Below are 16,416 nucleotides of genomic sequence, written 5' to 3' on the forward strand. Positions count from 1 at the left end.
AGTTGCTGGCGTGTCTTAGGGGACCACAACTGTCAGCATTTGCTTTCCTGCAGTTAAAACACCGTCTCCAAAGCCCACCTGGCACAGCTGCCTGCTGCTCTGATTTGAGAATTGGCAAATGAGTGTCTGCAAAACACCACTGCCTGCCCCCCAATGAATAGGTGGATTTGAATTTTATTGGGTTTGCCCAGGTAAAGCACTTCATCAGAAAATGATTTTGGGTTTGCAGGTGGTTAGAAATTGTAGAACCGTGCAAACTCTGTATCTGATGTGGCCATGTTGCACACACATTTAAGTCACGTTACTGGGAGAGCAGTGTTGACGTGGAGGACACGGATGTGTTGCTTGTGAAAGGAATCGTGCACTTGTGTGCTGTCGACAGACACACCCGAGGGTCCCGTGAGTGCTGCTGGGGATCTATACTGCTGTCCCCTTTGGTCACTATGTGTGGAGGGGACAGGATGCGACTGAGCAGCGTGTGTCTCTGGGTTGGCCTGGCCTCTGATCTACCACACACACTGTAAGGGGGTCACTTCTGGGAAGGAGCCGTAATCCTTGGCATTGGCTGCACTTGGTTATGACTTAGGGAGTGTCCTGGATCACTTTAATTGTCAACTTGACACAGCCTAAGTCATCTGAGAGGAAAGCCTCAGCTGAAGAATCCCTAGGTCACATTGACCTGTGAGCACATCTGTGCAGCATTGTATTGCTTATTACCTGATGTAGGAGGGCCCAGTCCACTGTGGGTGGCACCGGTTCCCAGGCAGGTAGTCTTGGGTCATAGAAGAAACCCAGTTAAGTGTGTGCTTTTGAGCCCAGCAAGCAGTGTCCCTCCACGGCTCCTGCCTCCAGGTTCCTGCCTTGAGTCACTGTCTAGACTTCCCTCGGTGATGTTCTGTGACCTGAAAGTATAAACCAAATAAACCTTTTTCCCAAACCGTTTAGTCAGTGAATGAGACTCATACAGGGAGCTGCCTGTTTGTTGAGGCCCAGGAGATGAATCTCATATTTCTGCTATGTCGGTTTGAGAGAGATTTGGGCATCGGAAGTGATCCCCTGTAGGGGGCATAGTGATGGAGGAGTGTCTATGTGTTACTTTTATTATTAATAAAGAAAACTGCCTTGGCCCTTTAAGAACAGAAAATTAGGTAGGTGGAGTAGACAAAACAGAATTGTGGGAACAAGAAAGTAGAGTTGGGGAGACGCTTCAGGCAGTCGCCATGTGAGTCTCCATGCTGCTCCTCTCCGAGATGGACGCAGGTTAAGATCTCTCCTGGTAAGGCACACCTCGTGGTGCTACCCAGATTGCTACCCAGATAACTAAATATGGGTTAAAGCAAGATATAAAAATTAGTCAATAAGAGGCTAAAACTATGGGCCAGGCAGTGTTTTAAAAGAAAACAGTTTCCATGTAATTATTTTGGGTAAAGCTAGCCGGTTGCTGGAAACTGGGCGGCGGGAACGCAGCCCGCCGCTTCCTTCTACAGATTGGCGCCCGGGTGGCGGGACACAGCCCCGCCGCTTCACACTACAGCATAGTTATGGGGATTAGAGATGTGTACCACCACATCTAGCTAGGAAGCATTTTTTCACCTTTCCTACCCCCTTTTTAGGATGTATCCCCTGGGGACATGGCACAGACCATCACTAGAGCACGGCCTCTCAAGAAGAGGCTCTGAATGGACAGTGACAGCGTCTGGCCCATTCACACCCACCAGGTCAGAAGGGGTCCAAACAGGCTCTCCAGGGGGTTCTCTGCAGGCAAAGGCTCAGGAATGACTGGCCTAGAAATGCTTCTGCCTTCCTCATCTAGTCTCCATGGCTACCTTGAGTCATTGTCTTTTGGACTCCACTAGAGAACAGCCCCATGCAAGGCTATAAAATGATACAGCCCTTGCCTTGCAGCCCCATGACTTCAGGAGAGCAGGCAGTGGCAGGTCCCTTACAGTGTGGGGTTAGGGCTATGGTTCAGCAGCGCTGGCTCTGGCGGGACAGCTGGAAAGGAATGCTTGCTACTCACCTGCTTTCTGAGGAAAGGAACTTAACTGTAGTTGATTCTTTCTTCAGCTTCCTGCAGGTTCTGTGAAGTAGCCCTTGAGGACCCAATTCCCAGCCAGGCAGTTTTAGGTAGGGACCCTGAGGTAGTCGCTAGAGGAAGTGGTGACTAAGCAGAGCTCTGAAGTGATCAGATCAAGGCTGAGTCAGTCTGAGGCAGCGAGCCTCAGTTCCCGGTCAGCCCTGTGATCACACTTGGAGGTGAGCAGGCGATCTCTGTGGTACACTGTCTGGCTAAGCACGTTCAGCTTGTGCATACCATAGTGTCTGTGATGCGTGTTGGGAACCCTCTGTCTCCCAGGGTCAAAAGAAGATCTGAGCCAGTGTGATGGTACATACCTTTAACGCCAGCACTTGGGAGGCACATGGGTGGATCTTGGGTGTGAGGACAGCCTGGTCTACATGATGAGTTCCAGACTGAGCAGGAATGCAGCGTGGGACACTGAGACCCTGTGTTTCTTCTCTCTAGATCTTTCTGGTGTGTGTATACAGACACAAATGTGTTCATGTGAGGGTGTGCACATATGTGTGAGGCACATGTGTGTGTTCCTGTATGTGTGGATTATTTAGGCTCAGGTAACTGGTCAGTGAGCTCCAGAAAACCTGTCTCTGCCTCTCCAAGTGTGGGAATTACAGGTACGCGTGCCTTGTGTCAGCTTTTTGTGTGATTGCTGGGGATCTGAATTCAGGTCCTTGTGTCTGGATGGTGTGTTGCTTTCCTTGCTGATGTGGTAAAATACTCAACAAAAGCTATTTAAGGAAGGAAAGACCCCCTTTTGGCTCACGATTTGAATGTACTGTCCATCATGGTGGGAATGTGTTGCAGGTGTGTGTGTGGGAAGCAGCTGGACACATTGCATCTAAAATCAGAAAGTACAGGTCGGGTGTGGTGGTGCACACATTTCATCCCAGCACTTGGGAGGCTGAGGCAGGCAGAGCTCCGTGAGTTCGGGGCCAGCCTGGTCTGTGGAGTGAGTTCCAGGACAGCCAGGTCCACACAGAGAAACCCTGCCCATGAGAAACAAAACAAAACGACAACAAAAACATGCAGCGTTAGCATGCTGGAGCCCAGCTTCTGTTCTCCTTTTCTCTCAGCCTGGGACTCCATCCCAGGGAATGGTGTCGCTAATTTTGCCCACCTCAGTTAACCCAGTCTACAGATTCCCTCACGGATACGCCCAGAACCCTGTCTCATCTGTGCATTTTAGAAAGTGAAGCTGGTAGTAGCACCCGCCACCTGAGGTAAGAGTTTTACCTAATGAGCTGTGTCTCCAGCCCTGAGAACATGCATCCCTTACAACTCATGGTGATTGGTGGCACTACTGGTCAAGGACCCCACTTTGAGGATGATGGCACTAAGCAAAAGGTGGGGGGTCACATAGGGAGAAATCCTCCTGTGGTGCTTGGGGGATGCCTGTGACCTTGTGAGGCAGCAGGACACCTGGGTCTGGACTGTTTACACTTGCGAGCTCCCAGGTTTACAAGAAGCCTCATGGGGGTGGACTCGGCCCCTGCACACCAGAACTTGACAGCATAAACATCAGAATGACCCACTTCCTGGACACCCCCTTCCGTGTCTGCTCTGGGTTCACCAATGCTGTGGCCACCTGGCTGCTCCCAGAGGCTTCCTTCTGCTTTATGAGTCACTCACATGGATCTGGCCACAGCAGCCCCATCCTTGGAGCTGTGACTGCTTTCCCTCATGTGACCTGGCCCAACAGTAGTAGCCTGCGCTCCGGGCCTTCCTGCCTTTGATGCCTCTTAGGGTTGAATGTTAGCAGCTGCCTCTTAAAACCCCAAAGTTAATAATTCTCCGGGGTGGAAGGAAGCCAGGTTCTGCAACTCCAGGGGGCTTGGCTTCAGGTTAGACACCCCCCCACACACACAAATGGGGTGGAGAGCCTGTGGCAGCATCTGACCCTTGGCAGGGTTTCTGTGTGCTTTGCTTCTGTCTTTCCTGGAATATTGTCACTATGGCAAGGGCCTGTGCAGTTTCTGGAAAGATAGCGGAGGCTTCCTGGTGTCATTTGCCTGCAGGACATAGTCATCCTGGATACTGGGAGGTTAGGGCTAGATTCCCACCCTTCCTGGGATCTGACCCCTTGGATGTACAAGATTGCTGTAAGCATTAATGAGGTGAGGGATGGGAGTGGGGGTTCAGGAATATCTGGTAGCAGCCTTGCAGTTGTGCCTTCTACACTGGGAGCACACACACACACACACACACACACACACACACACACACACACAATAGCTCCTCATAAGCAAGATCTTCTAGTTGATGAAGCCTTGCAGGCATCCTGGGGAAGTGCTCTGGCCTCTTGACTCTGGCTCGTGGAGTCTGAATTGCTGTGGAGTTAGCCTGGAGCTGCCGCCAAGAGCCCCTGTCCTTAGTGTGTTCTCGTTCTCCATCCCTGGCCTGGTGCTGCATGACCTCTGACCACCGTTCCTTTCCCATTCCTGCTAGCCTGAGAGGGATGCCACCATGTGGCCCTCTTTGAGTTCCAGGGATGCCACTTGGAGCTGAGCAGGGCAGCTGGGCAGTAGAACTTGACTGCGGGCAGCAATGTGGTCACAAGACTCACTTGCTGGAGTGTCACTGTCCTCCTGTGGTGTCACCTGTGCTTTTTGGGGGGAGGATTCCCTGCAGGAAAGGGTTGAACCCTTGGCTTACCATTGTCATTGTGAAATAGCAGTTCCCACTGTCAGTGCCGTGTTGTGCCTGGGGGTGACGTGTGAGGCTGAGGGACAGCTGTCTCGGGGCCTGTGAGGATATGAAGAGGCTGAGAGATCCTTAGGAAAGAGTGAGGATGATGTTTTAGTCCTCGTGCCATGACTGCGGAGAGACACCATGGCCAAGACAACTCTTATAAAAGAAAGCATTTCATTGAAGGCATGCTTACAGTTTCAGAGGTTTCGTCCATTATCAGCATGGCTGCATGCAAGCAGGCTTGGGGCTAGAGAGGTAGTTGAGAGCTACGTCCTGACCCTCAGACAGAGAGGGAGACACTGGGCTTGGCAGGAGATTGTTGAAACCTCAAGGGCTGTCCTCAGTGACACACGTTCTCCGACAAGGTCGTACTCCCTAATTCTTTCAAACAGTGCCACTCCCAATTGACTAAGCATTCAAATGTGTGAGTCTGGGGGGAGGGGGGGTGGCATTCTTATTCAAACCTCTGTGGATGGAAACTGAGTGACAGCGGAGAGAGAAAGGCACCTCTCAAGACTTCCTAATGATTCCAGGCAAGGTCCTGTGAGTCACAGATTGGAGTGAGTTGGCCGGGTGAGGGTGTGCCCAAGCAGCCCAAGGGAGGGTGTGAAGAATTTGCCTCTATATACTTAGAGTCAATGAGATGAGCGGTCACACGGTCTCAGGAACTCCTTTGTCTCCTGAAATCGAGACGGGGCGGGGGGGAGGGGGGGAGGCAGTCCTGGAAGAAGATGAGAGCGTCTTAAATTCTGATATGTCTTCCCAAACACACAGGCCTTCATGTGAAGAAGGAGGAATGGCTGCTTGCAGGGTACATGGCTTTGGGCACTGTCAAGGGTAAACTGCCCATGGTGTTGTCCACTGAAATGTCTATTCAGTGAACCCCCTCTGCACGTAGATGTTAGGGTGAGGGAAGGGCAGGGCCGTCTCCTGTGCTGGGCAAAGTTTAACAGTAACTGAGGCTATTTGCTTAGGGTCAAGGGACAGTCTCATCCCTGCTGTCTGGCTGATCTCTTTCCTTTGCATTAGTACAAGGGCAGGTGGCAGATTGCAGGTCCAAGATTAGTAGAGATAGAAAGTGGAGCAGCAGCTTCTGAAAGAAGGAAGGTCAGTTTTCCTTAAGAGTGTAGCCTCTGGTGAGCTGGTGATGACCAAGTGGAAGGCTGGTGAGTGCGAGAAACCACCCTTGACCCTTGACCCCTCTTCCTCTTTGTTCATTACGTCACTGTCTCTCGGTCTGAGGAGAATGCTAGACCGTGTCAGCCTGGGTTCTCTAGCTCTGTTCTCTTCCTTATTCCTCTGAGCCAACCCTGGGCTTCTCTCCAGGTGACACTAGGCCCCAGAGCCTGAGGTGTGTGCAGGCAGGGTCCCCTTCTTCCTGCAGAGCTAGAACCTTCTTGGGTGTCAATGATGGTGGCTTGGTAGGCAACCATGCCCATGGACCCTCCTGCCCAGTCTCTGAGCAGTGTGCTGGTGACACTATTTGTCCAGCTATTTTCACATGCAGTAGAAACCAACTAGAGCTGTGTACGCTTACTACATAAGGATTCGAAGGCAAGGTGTGGGAGAAATTCTTCTCTAGGCATGTGATCTCATGTGCTCAGTGTATATGTCCAAGGGATAAAGGCAACCAGACCCTTAGAAGAGAACTGTGTACATTGCCAACTTCCTCATAGGCTATAAGGCCCTCTTGGTGGGGCAGAGCTTGGTTGGGAGTGACCTTAGTCTTCATTTACCTGAGCACACTCTGCATACTGGGCTGTGTCTTTAGCTGGCCTGTGTGACTCTCCCCTGCTGGGCTCAGATGGTCCCTGCATAGCTCTCTGTTCCAGAAAATTCTCAGGACAGAAGGATCTGCTCAGGTGACCAAGGCCAGGCTATCTTGAGGAATCTAACTCTGGGAATAGCCTCCACGGCAAGCTGCCTCTGTGGGAGAAGGGACAGTTTTCAAAGAGAGGGCCTGGCTTTTAGTGGGTACATGGCACCTGGGAAGTAGACCTGAGATCCCAGGAAGTATTTAGAAGGGACTTCTTCAGACTTCAGGCAGTGAGGGGCTACAGAGATGCTCTGGGTGCAAGGCAGAGGGGCTATACATTGGGCTTGTCTTTTAAGACAGGTTTGTGATGGTCAAAAGCTGTATGTGATCATCGGAGATGGCAGGCACACTGGGTGGAGATGCCAGTTCTGTGTCTCTGAGTCTTGATGACACAATGAATGATTCATCCCTCTGAGCTGAGATCCTGATGTCACTTTCCTTAGGTGTTCCCAAGTATCTTCAGACTTGTCAGATAAATGTACTGGCTTCTAGGGCATGCAGGTGCCACAGAAGAATGCTCTGGCTGCTGGAATCCCAGCCTGGGGAGGATTAGGGAGACAAACATGAGTTCAAGACCAGCTTGGATATATATTGAGACTGTTTAAAACAGACAGGCCCCTAGTTGATGACCTTCAGCCCATAGTGGTCCCTTCCTTAATTTGCTTGGAGACAGGAGAGTTGAGTTTTACTTGACCACTAAGAATACCCAAGGGGAAGACATGGCAGTGTGTGCATGTGTTCGTTTGGATTGTGTTCTCTTCTTGTTAAGAGGACAACACAAGGCAATATAATATGACATACCACAATGCATAACAACACAGCTTGATATAGCACTATGTGGTGTAACACCACAACTGAACACGTCTGCATGCCGTCCAACAAACATGACGCGATGCAACATCTCTATGCAGTGCTAACAATGCAACACATCACACAGGCTGCCATACACCTGTGTCCACCTGCACTTGTATAAATAAATGTGAAACCATTATCTGAGCTAAGAAGTCAGAAAGCCATGTTCCATGGGGGAGATAGAAAGGAGAAGAGTCTTGGTAGAGACATGCTCGGGACACTGATGGATAAGGTACCAGTGATGTGGGTGCAGCCTTGAGGCAATGGCAGAGACGATAAAATCTACTCTACAGAAGGATGTTCTGCACAGTAAAGAGATATGTTTCCATTAAGTGAACAATTCCAAGGTAAGTTTAGAGAAACCAAAGGAAAACTGCTGAAGAAGGAGGCTTTCATTCAGGCTGGCTTGGTGTCTCCCCACGGTGACTCACCTGTCTGGTCCTGCTCTGTATTCTGGTTACTGGGGTAGAAACTCAGCCCTTTGCCTTCTGTGTTGCTCCCCCATTATTTACATCTGTCTATCCACATCTGTCCTAGAGCACAGGGCATCCCTCACCTGTTGTAGGGTACAATACTGGTATGTTTTAGAGCTCCATTAAGAGTTAAGGGGGGGTCTCCTCTGACTAGGAATCTCTCTAGGTTTTTTGAAACCAGGAGACAGGGGTGGCTTCAGGGTGTCATGGTAACCTCAAAGGTCCCGGCCAACCATGGCATTTCAGCTCTGTCTAGATGCTCACAGGAGCTCTGAGCTGGCTCCTAACCTGGGCTCTTTGTGCCCTGCATCTTGGATCTGCTGGTCTCCTGGCTCTGTTTAGCTAGCAATTGCACCTCTAGACTCCCAGAAGCCTCTTCAAGTTCCCTGGCCTGCAGTGACCACCAAGTACTAAGGCTTTTAATTCCTGGTGGAATTTGCAGGGCCCTGGGACTTTGATGGGCCTCTAGAAATCTGAGGCAGGCTTCTGCTCTTTTGGACCCGGTGGACATGCAGATTCTGCCTTCAAGGGTCTTGGGTGGGTCCCTGTGAGGCACTTTAGTTTAAGGCTCCCTTTGAGGAAGAGTCGATCTGGAAGTCTCTTGACAAGCTGTCACATGGCAGAATTTGCACCAGTGAGTTTGCACAATGATGTGTGTTGCACGCCAGGTCTGAAAGACAGGAAAATACCTGTGTCCCAAATGCAGGGATTAAGAAGCCTTTATACAATGAGCTACTGGGAAGGTCTAGCTAATAAACATACAGCTGCTGGTACCCCAAATCCCTAAACATCCTGCCTGCTGGGCTTTCAATGTCCCAACAGAGGCTGTTGTCTAACATCAAGGTCACATGGGAACCCTGCTGCCAGGGCCCCAGGCCTTCCTGTGCAAAGCCCACAGTTTTCTTCCCAGCTTCCCTCAGGGCTATTTTTAGGATCTTGTTTTTGAAGTTGGAAGTTCACAGTGGCTAACTAGAAAGGGCGCTTTTCTGGAATGACCTGTCACACATTCCATGAAGTGTACTGTGCGGAGCAGAAGGGATCCAGGGTTTCCAGCTGGGGCCAGGTGTCTGGAGTCCACCCTGCCAGGCCAGGACATGGTCCCGGTAGTCAGTTCTGAGGCGACTCTGTTCTCAGCTTCAGCACCTCCCCAGACCGCACATCTTTCCTACACTAGATCATCAGACTCTCTATAGGTGAGAGTTGGGACAGGGAAGGCTTGTGTCGGGCGAGCCCTGACGGGTACGACCTTCTCATGGGTGTTTTGTGCCTAGCAGTGGGCTGTCTCCCAGGTCTTGGCTGGCCTGTCCAGAGGCTTGTGATCACATGGACTGCTGGGGTCACCTTTCAGATGTAGGAGTCAGAGGGAAGCATGTCTCATCTGTTCCTGTGAGTCTGGGGGATGAACCCAAGGGTCTCAGAGTGTACAAGGGAATACCAGGCCTTCTGCAGTTCCAGGCATGGCCTATGCTATGTGTGCACAAGCTGGCTTCCTTGTTACCCTCACAGTGGGTCCCGGTGTCATGGGTGTGGTGTGGTTAGACAGGAAGCCCAGCTGGTGTGCCCCTGGGATAGGTCCTGGCTTCTCAGAACAGCACGGAGCTGATCTAGTAATACTGGTTGACTCCTGGGTCCTGTCTCTTCCTGTTCCTTGGTCTCCACCCTGCTTCCTGCACCCAGCCGTGCCTGAATGGCTCTGGACCTCAGTATCCTCATCTTTAAAAAAGGAGTGTTTCTGTCCTCAGTGCTCCTCAAGGGCCTTGAGGTGGTGAATTGAGCCAGGGCTGTAGGCTTCTCTGGGGACCCAGTACTCCTTAATCTCGTGAAAGCTTCAGGAATGAGGACATGGCTGTGGTGAAACATGAAGAGATTCTTCCCAAAACAAGTGAGGTGAATGCCCAGGCCCCTGAGAATGAACTCTGTAGATCTGGCTGGATGCTGACCCGAGAACTCTGTACAGTTCCAGAGAATCTAGTGTTTGCCTTGGCAGGCAAGAGCATTTCGGTTTGTTTTAGCTTCCCAGGAGTCCCCAGAGTTGGTTGTCACCTCGGTTTCTCTGGAACTCAGCTGTTGCAGCAGATCCTGCCTACCCCTGGGCCCTCCTCTCCCACTCGTGTGACAAACACCTGGTATCTCCCACAGAAGCGTTCTTTGCAGCCACCCTACTTAGCGAATGGTTATTCATTATCAGAATGCATGAGGGAGAGATGCCGCCACATACAGAGACATATAGCTCCTCACTAGCTGCTCTCCGAGAGCCACACCGCTCAGGACCATTCTGGATGGAAGCACAGCCTTGAATCCTTGTCTCTGGGCACAGCAGAGACTGAAATAGTGTGGAAGTAGACTGCTCAGAAAAACAGCACTAGGGTCTGGGCAGATGTCTCAGTAGCTAAGGTGTAAGCCCCACAGCCATGAGAATCTGAGCCGCTAGACCCCACCTGTAAAAAAAGCCTGGCAAGTTGCTAGTGTTTTGAATCCCATCCCTGGGGAGGCAGTTGGATCCCTGGGCCTGGCTAGTCAGCCAAACTAATCAACTTGATGAGTTTCAGGCCAATGAGAGGCCTTATTTGAAAACACAAGGGGGACAGCTTCCTGAGCAGCTGACATTTGAAGTTGACTATCTACCGCTACACATACCTGACTCCACCACACACAGAGGAAGACCAGCATCCACACAAGAAAAAATATTCATCACTTTTAGAGCAAAAGATAAACCAAGACCTGATCGCTCTGACTGTGAGCTGGTTCAGGCTGAGCACTTGGTGCCTCCCGGGAGCTGAGTGCCTTAATTGATAATTAGATGACAGAACAAGCCGGAAGCCAGACATCCATGTTTGGGCATGTCCTGTTTCATATCCTGTTTGTGCTGGTCCCCAAGTCTGGGTGCACATGACCCTGTTTCCTGGTCTCTGAATGCCAGGCTTCTGTGAAGACCTGAATATGACCTCCCTCACCTCAGGCCTGTTTGGATTTACACTATGGTTGAAGTCCACATTGATTTGAGAGGCAAGCTGACATTTGTGCCCATGGCGAGCAGGAAGTTCTTCCCTGACCAGAGATCTCAATTCTCACTGGAACTGGTTTTGTTCCCTGTAAGTCCTAGTCTCTCAGATCAGCTGACCGCTGTTTGTAGAGACACCAAAGGGCCATGGAAGACCCAAGATGTCATCCTCTAAGTGTCAGTTCCATGCTAATGACCAGCTAGGAAATCCAGTGGCAGGAAGCCCTAGCACCAAGAGGCTTCAGAAGGAGGCCCTGGGCTTTGGTGATGGATTTTCCCAATTCCTGTGCATGTATTAGTCAGGGCTCTTCAGAGAAACAGAATTAACAGAGTGGACACATATTAAAAGGAAATTTACTAGATTGTCTTACATGGTAGAGGCCAGATAGCCCAACAATGGCCGCCTACATGCTGGAGAGATGGAGAACCTGGCAGATGTTCAGTTCCTGGAACTAGGTGTCTTTGCAGTCTCAGCCAGGGACTGATGCTTTAGAGCAGAGGTTCTCAACCTTCCTAATGCTGTGACCCTTTAACACAGTTCTTGAAATTGTGGTGGTCCCCAACCATAAAAATATTTCATTGCTTTTCATAACTGTAATTTTGCTACTGTTATAAATTGTAATGTAAATATTTGATTTGCAGGGTATCTGATATGTGACCCTCCCCACCATCCCAAAGGAGTCTTGACCCACAGGTTGAGAACCGCTGGTCTAGAAGGTTCCTGGAGGGTTACTGGTCTTCAGCTCACACCTTTTGGATAGGAGCCTTTTGCTTCTACCTACCCCACCCCAACATCTCCATAGCTGTTGATTCTGTCAATCTCTCTATACTTTCCCCTATCCATCCCTCTCCCCCTCTCTCCATCCCACCCCTTCTTTCCTCTCCTCCTTCCTCTCCCTCTCCTCTCTTTCCTTCCCCCCATTCTCTCTTCCCTTTAAGGTTGACTTCTCTCTTTAGAGAGTGCTTTCAGACCCACAGGCATGAGAGAGAAGAGGGAAGGCTCTTCAGTCTCGGCCTGAAGCTGACAAAATGCTTATGTGCATGTTCTGGTCAGTCAGGAGTTCTCAGAGGGGAAACCACCCCTTTGTCTCCAACTTGGCCCATTTTGTAGGTCAAGTGTGTTTGGAGTTGATTCTAGCCAGGAAAGGGCCAGCCCAGCAGGTTGAAAGTAGGTATGGTTTCTCAGGGGCAGCCTCCCATCCTCCTGTTGTCCAAGTTCCCCGCCTGTGAAGAGTGTCTGGTCTATCACTCCCCTCCTGTTGTCCTTCTCTACCTCTGTCCAGAAGGCAGGAACATGGTGTGCAGGGCCGAGCTCCCAGTGTTTGGCTTGCAGTGAAAGGCAGTTCTGGCCTGGGGTCAAAGTACCCATCTTCTGAATGTGCCCAGTTCCAGGATGCCCCCCCCCCCACCTACAACCTGGATTCCTCACCTAGGGAGACAGGGTGACCTTACTGATGGGGTGGTGTTATGGACCAAGGTGTACCCACTTACTATTTTACACTGAAATCTTATAGGGACTTTTGAGAAGGGGTTAGGTCAAAGAGGGGTCTGGAGGGCTGACTCTGACCTAACAAGACGCTACTGAAGGAGAGGAAATTAAGACACAGGTTCTCAGGGGACAGTCTTGAGGACATGGAGTCCCCTCTGAGGGACCCAGCTTTGCTGACATCTTGATTCCAGACCTTCAGCTGACATCTGTCGGCATTTCCAGGTACCTAACCTTGTTACAGTGACCTGAGCTGACTCACCCAGAAGGCTTCTGTATTCGGCCATGCTTTCTGTTTGCTAACCTTCTCTCCATGAGAGGGCACAGGCGGGGTGTTTCCTCCTAAGACCTGAGCTTGCTGGAGCCTTTTCTGTGGGGAGCTGGGCTCCTTTCTCTCTCCATCCTTACCTGGGGTTGTCTTTATTCCATTTGCTGTCAAGATTCCTCAAGGATCTGTGGAGTCCCAGCCCCCAGCTCACTTCCCAGTTTAGCATTCATTCATGGATATTCTTGAACAGCCAACTTGTTGTCTGGGTATTCCTTTTTTTATATATATAAAAAAATCAGTTGCCTGGAAGGACCAAAAACAGACACTCAGAGGAGTGTGCATGGAAAGTCAGCCTTCTTGGTGTGCCGCTACAGGGGCATGGCTGTGTGTTTTATAGAAGAAGCTTCATTTCTTTTGTGCTGATCTCCTTGTGGCGCTGGGTCAAGTCCTGTGATGGGATTGGTTTGTCACACTGCCAAGAGCTGTGGGCAGGGAATGGTATCTATCCTATGCCCAGCTTCAGGAGGATTGGGCTTGGAGTCACAAGTTTCAAACCCCGCCTTCCGGATGAGAAGCTTGGCCTTCTGTTTTGGTGTCACTCTAAGAAGAAACTGCAGATGATTTTGGAAAGAGAAAATTGTCACCCACAGGATGGGGACTCTGCAGCAGAGAGGGGGTTAGGCTGTGGACAAGATATGGTGGAGGGTGTCCTAGTTATAGCTCTGATTGCCAGCTTGACAGAGCCTAGAGTCATCTGAGAGGAGAGTCTTTAGACTGCTTAGATCAGATGGGCCTGTCGCCATGTCTGTGGGGAGTCCTCTTGGTTGTTAATTGATGCAGGAGGGCCCAGTCCCCTGTGGGCAGAACCATCCCTATGCATATGGTCCTGAGCTGTATAAGAAAGCTAGCTAAGCTTGGGCCGGTGAGAGAACCAGAAAGCAGCATTCCTCAATGCTTTCTGCTTCAGATTCCTGCTTGAACTCCTGCCCTGAGGACCCCCCCCCCCCACACACACACCAGTGATGGACTGCAGCCTGGAAGTGTAAGCCAAGTAAATCCTCTCCTCCAACAAACTGCTTTTGGTCAGAGTGTTTCATTACAACAAAAATTAAAATAATAAAATAAAATAAAACCAGAACAAAAAAATGACTTCTGGGGAAAGAACTCCGGTCCTTACTGCAGGGAGCCGATTTGCCGGCCACCATCACAAGATGGCGCTGAGCCCCTGCAGGGCCAAGTAAACAACTCCATATTAGGCAAGGCTCTAGACAGAACCTCCCTCAGGCATGACCCGTGTCCACTCTCCCTATATAAGCAGCTGCCGTTTGGTGCTGGGGGCCCCTCGTTTCCAGCTCTCCCCTTAACCAAGAGGCTCCGATAAAGCGTGATAGGAGAAGAATCCTCAACTCGGTGGTCGTTCTTCCCTGCTGGCCAGGGGGGTTCGCCGCAACTGGTGCCGGAACCCCGGGACGCCGGGACATCTTTCGGTCACCGGGCGAGGGGCCATAAGAGGATCCAGAACTCAACACGCGGAGCGGGACGCGTCGGTAAGCAAGTCTCCCAGGTATAATGATTGCTGGAGTTGAGCCCTGGAGTGTTCTGCCTAGCTTTTGTGGTAATTGTGATCTGTGTGTTCCTGTGTTGTTTTTGATTGAGCTGCCAGAAGCCTGGTCAAGAGAGTGCCTTTGTTATTGCGACAGCGCCTAGTCAAAATCGAAAGTAAGTCCGTTGTAGATAAAACGGCTTTTCTCTAAGTAAGACTGCCATAAATTAAGCGGCTCCCCGGTAGGGCGCCCGTGCATAAGTGCACATTAAGGAAGATTGATAACGGTCGTAAAGGACATTGACCAGAACGCACCGTGGTTCGCGGTCTCTGGGGATTTCACCTTGCCTTCATGGGAAAAATTAGGACAGGACTTGGAAAGAGCTAAATATGAGGAAAGAATAGGCAACTGCTTACGGGAGGGTGATAATGCAGATCTTGTTAGAAAAGGTAGAGAGGCATTAATGACACACCAGGACAACTTATCAGAATCGGAATCAAAAGGGGGAGACTTGGATAGGCCTAAAAGAAAAAAAGAAAAGGAAAAAGAAAAAGAAAAGGAAAAAGAAAAAGGATCCAAAAGTTAAGTCCAGGAAAATGGGCCAAAGAGAGCCCTTGGACAGAGAAAAATAAAATATAATATAATATAATATAATAAAATATAAAATAAAATATAATATAAAATATAATAATATAATATAATAAAATATATAAAATAAATATAATATAATATATATAATATAAAAAATATAATCCCCAAGGCCAGAGGATTATTAAAAGGGCTAACAGTAGCCTCAAAGATATTCTAACAAAACAAAAAAGGGGGAATAGCAGAAACAGCATCCCCCAGGGATAGAATTGCCTTGGCATTTTTTACATTTAATTTTTTAATTTTTGATGGTCAAGGCCGAACAGCGGCTGATAGACATGCTAACATGACCCCCGAAGATAAGGGAGTATCTGTTATATGGAAAGATGTGTTGGATAATAAATGGTATGGACCGGATCCAGTCATTGCGGGATCCGGGGGAGCTGTTTGTGTTTTCCCACAGAGTCAAGAAGTCCCTCATTGGGTACCGACACGGCTGACAAGGAGCCTGAGACCAACAGCTGAAGATGAGGGCTGCAACAACATGGATGCTGATCCTGGCAATGGAGACAGCCCTGCTGAACACGAGTCCAATGACATTATGGGTGGTAACGAAGGCCTGGCCCATGCCAATGCCTGTTCATGCTAATTCCTCCATATTGCCCATACTGTTTTCCACCTCCTGCGATCTGGAGGCATCCTGTCTGCCTAACTCAGACGCTAAACAGGAGTTGTTTAATGCTACAAAGATAGCCCTAAATGGGACTATGTGCTTCTCCCTTGAGGGGAAGGGATCCTGCATAAGGTTTTAACGCAAGAACTTGACCAATTGGATGGATCCCCTGATGCAGAGTAAAGTTGGGATAGGGTCCCTGGGCGCAGCATTAGCCCAGGTGACTCAGGGTGCCACCTCAGGGTGAGGAGGGCCCAGTAATGCTACCACCTTGGCCATGAGAGTGGAGTCCATGGTACCGTTGGGAGGTGCATCCACCCCTAAAAATGCCACTCGTTTTAGGGCGTCACCAATACCTTTATAATCAGTCTAATCAAAATTCTACTATCGGATCAGGATGGTCCTGGTATCAATGGTTGCTCTCTAATGAAGTAGGAGCCACGGTGGACATCTCAGCCCTGGCGATGCTACAGTTAACTAAGACTTGGCTCCTTAATGTTTCTGGTAGCATATCAGAGTCACAGGGCTGGAGAGATGGCTCAGCCGTTAAAGGCTAGGCTCACAACCAAAAATATAAGAGTTCATAGCCATGGCTAATCAGGTACAAACGGCGACCACAATTAACGACGTGGTTTCAAGAACAGCTGATGCATTAGAAACCCAGAATAAAATCAACAATTGTATCCTTTCTGGCATAATAGCTGCCAATCAGAGCATAGATTATGTGCAGACTCAGGTGGATAAATTGACCCGTCTGGTCCAGATCGAATGTGTCTCCTATCAGAAACATGTGTGCATTACTTCTCTTATCTTTAACAATTCCAGGAATGAGTCACGAAGAATTGGGGAACTGGTCGCGGGAAGCAGAGCTGTTTCTTCAGAATCAATTGTTCCAGATCACTATCCTAAATAATACTCGTGTCCAGCCCATCACCCTTGAACAGTTTTCT

Source organism: Arvicola amphibius, chromosome 6 (assembly GCF_903992535.2).
Source record: "Arvicola amphibius chromosome 6, mArvAmp1.2, whole genome shotgun sequence".
Lineage (NCBI taxonomy): Eukaryota > Metazoa > Chordata > Mammalia > Rodentia > Cricetidae > Arvicola > Arvicola amphibius.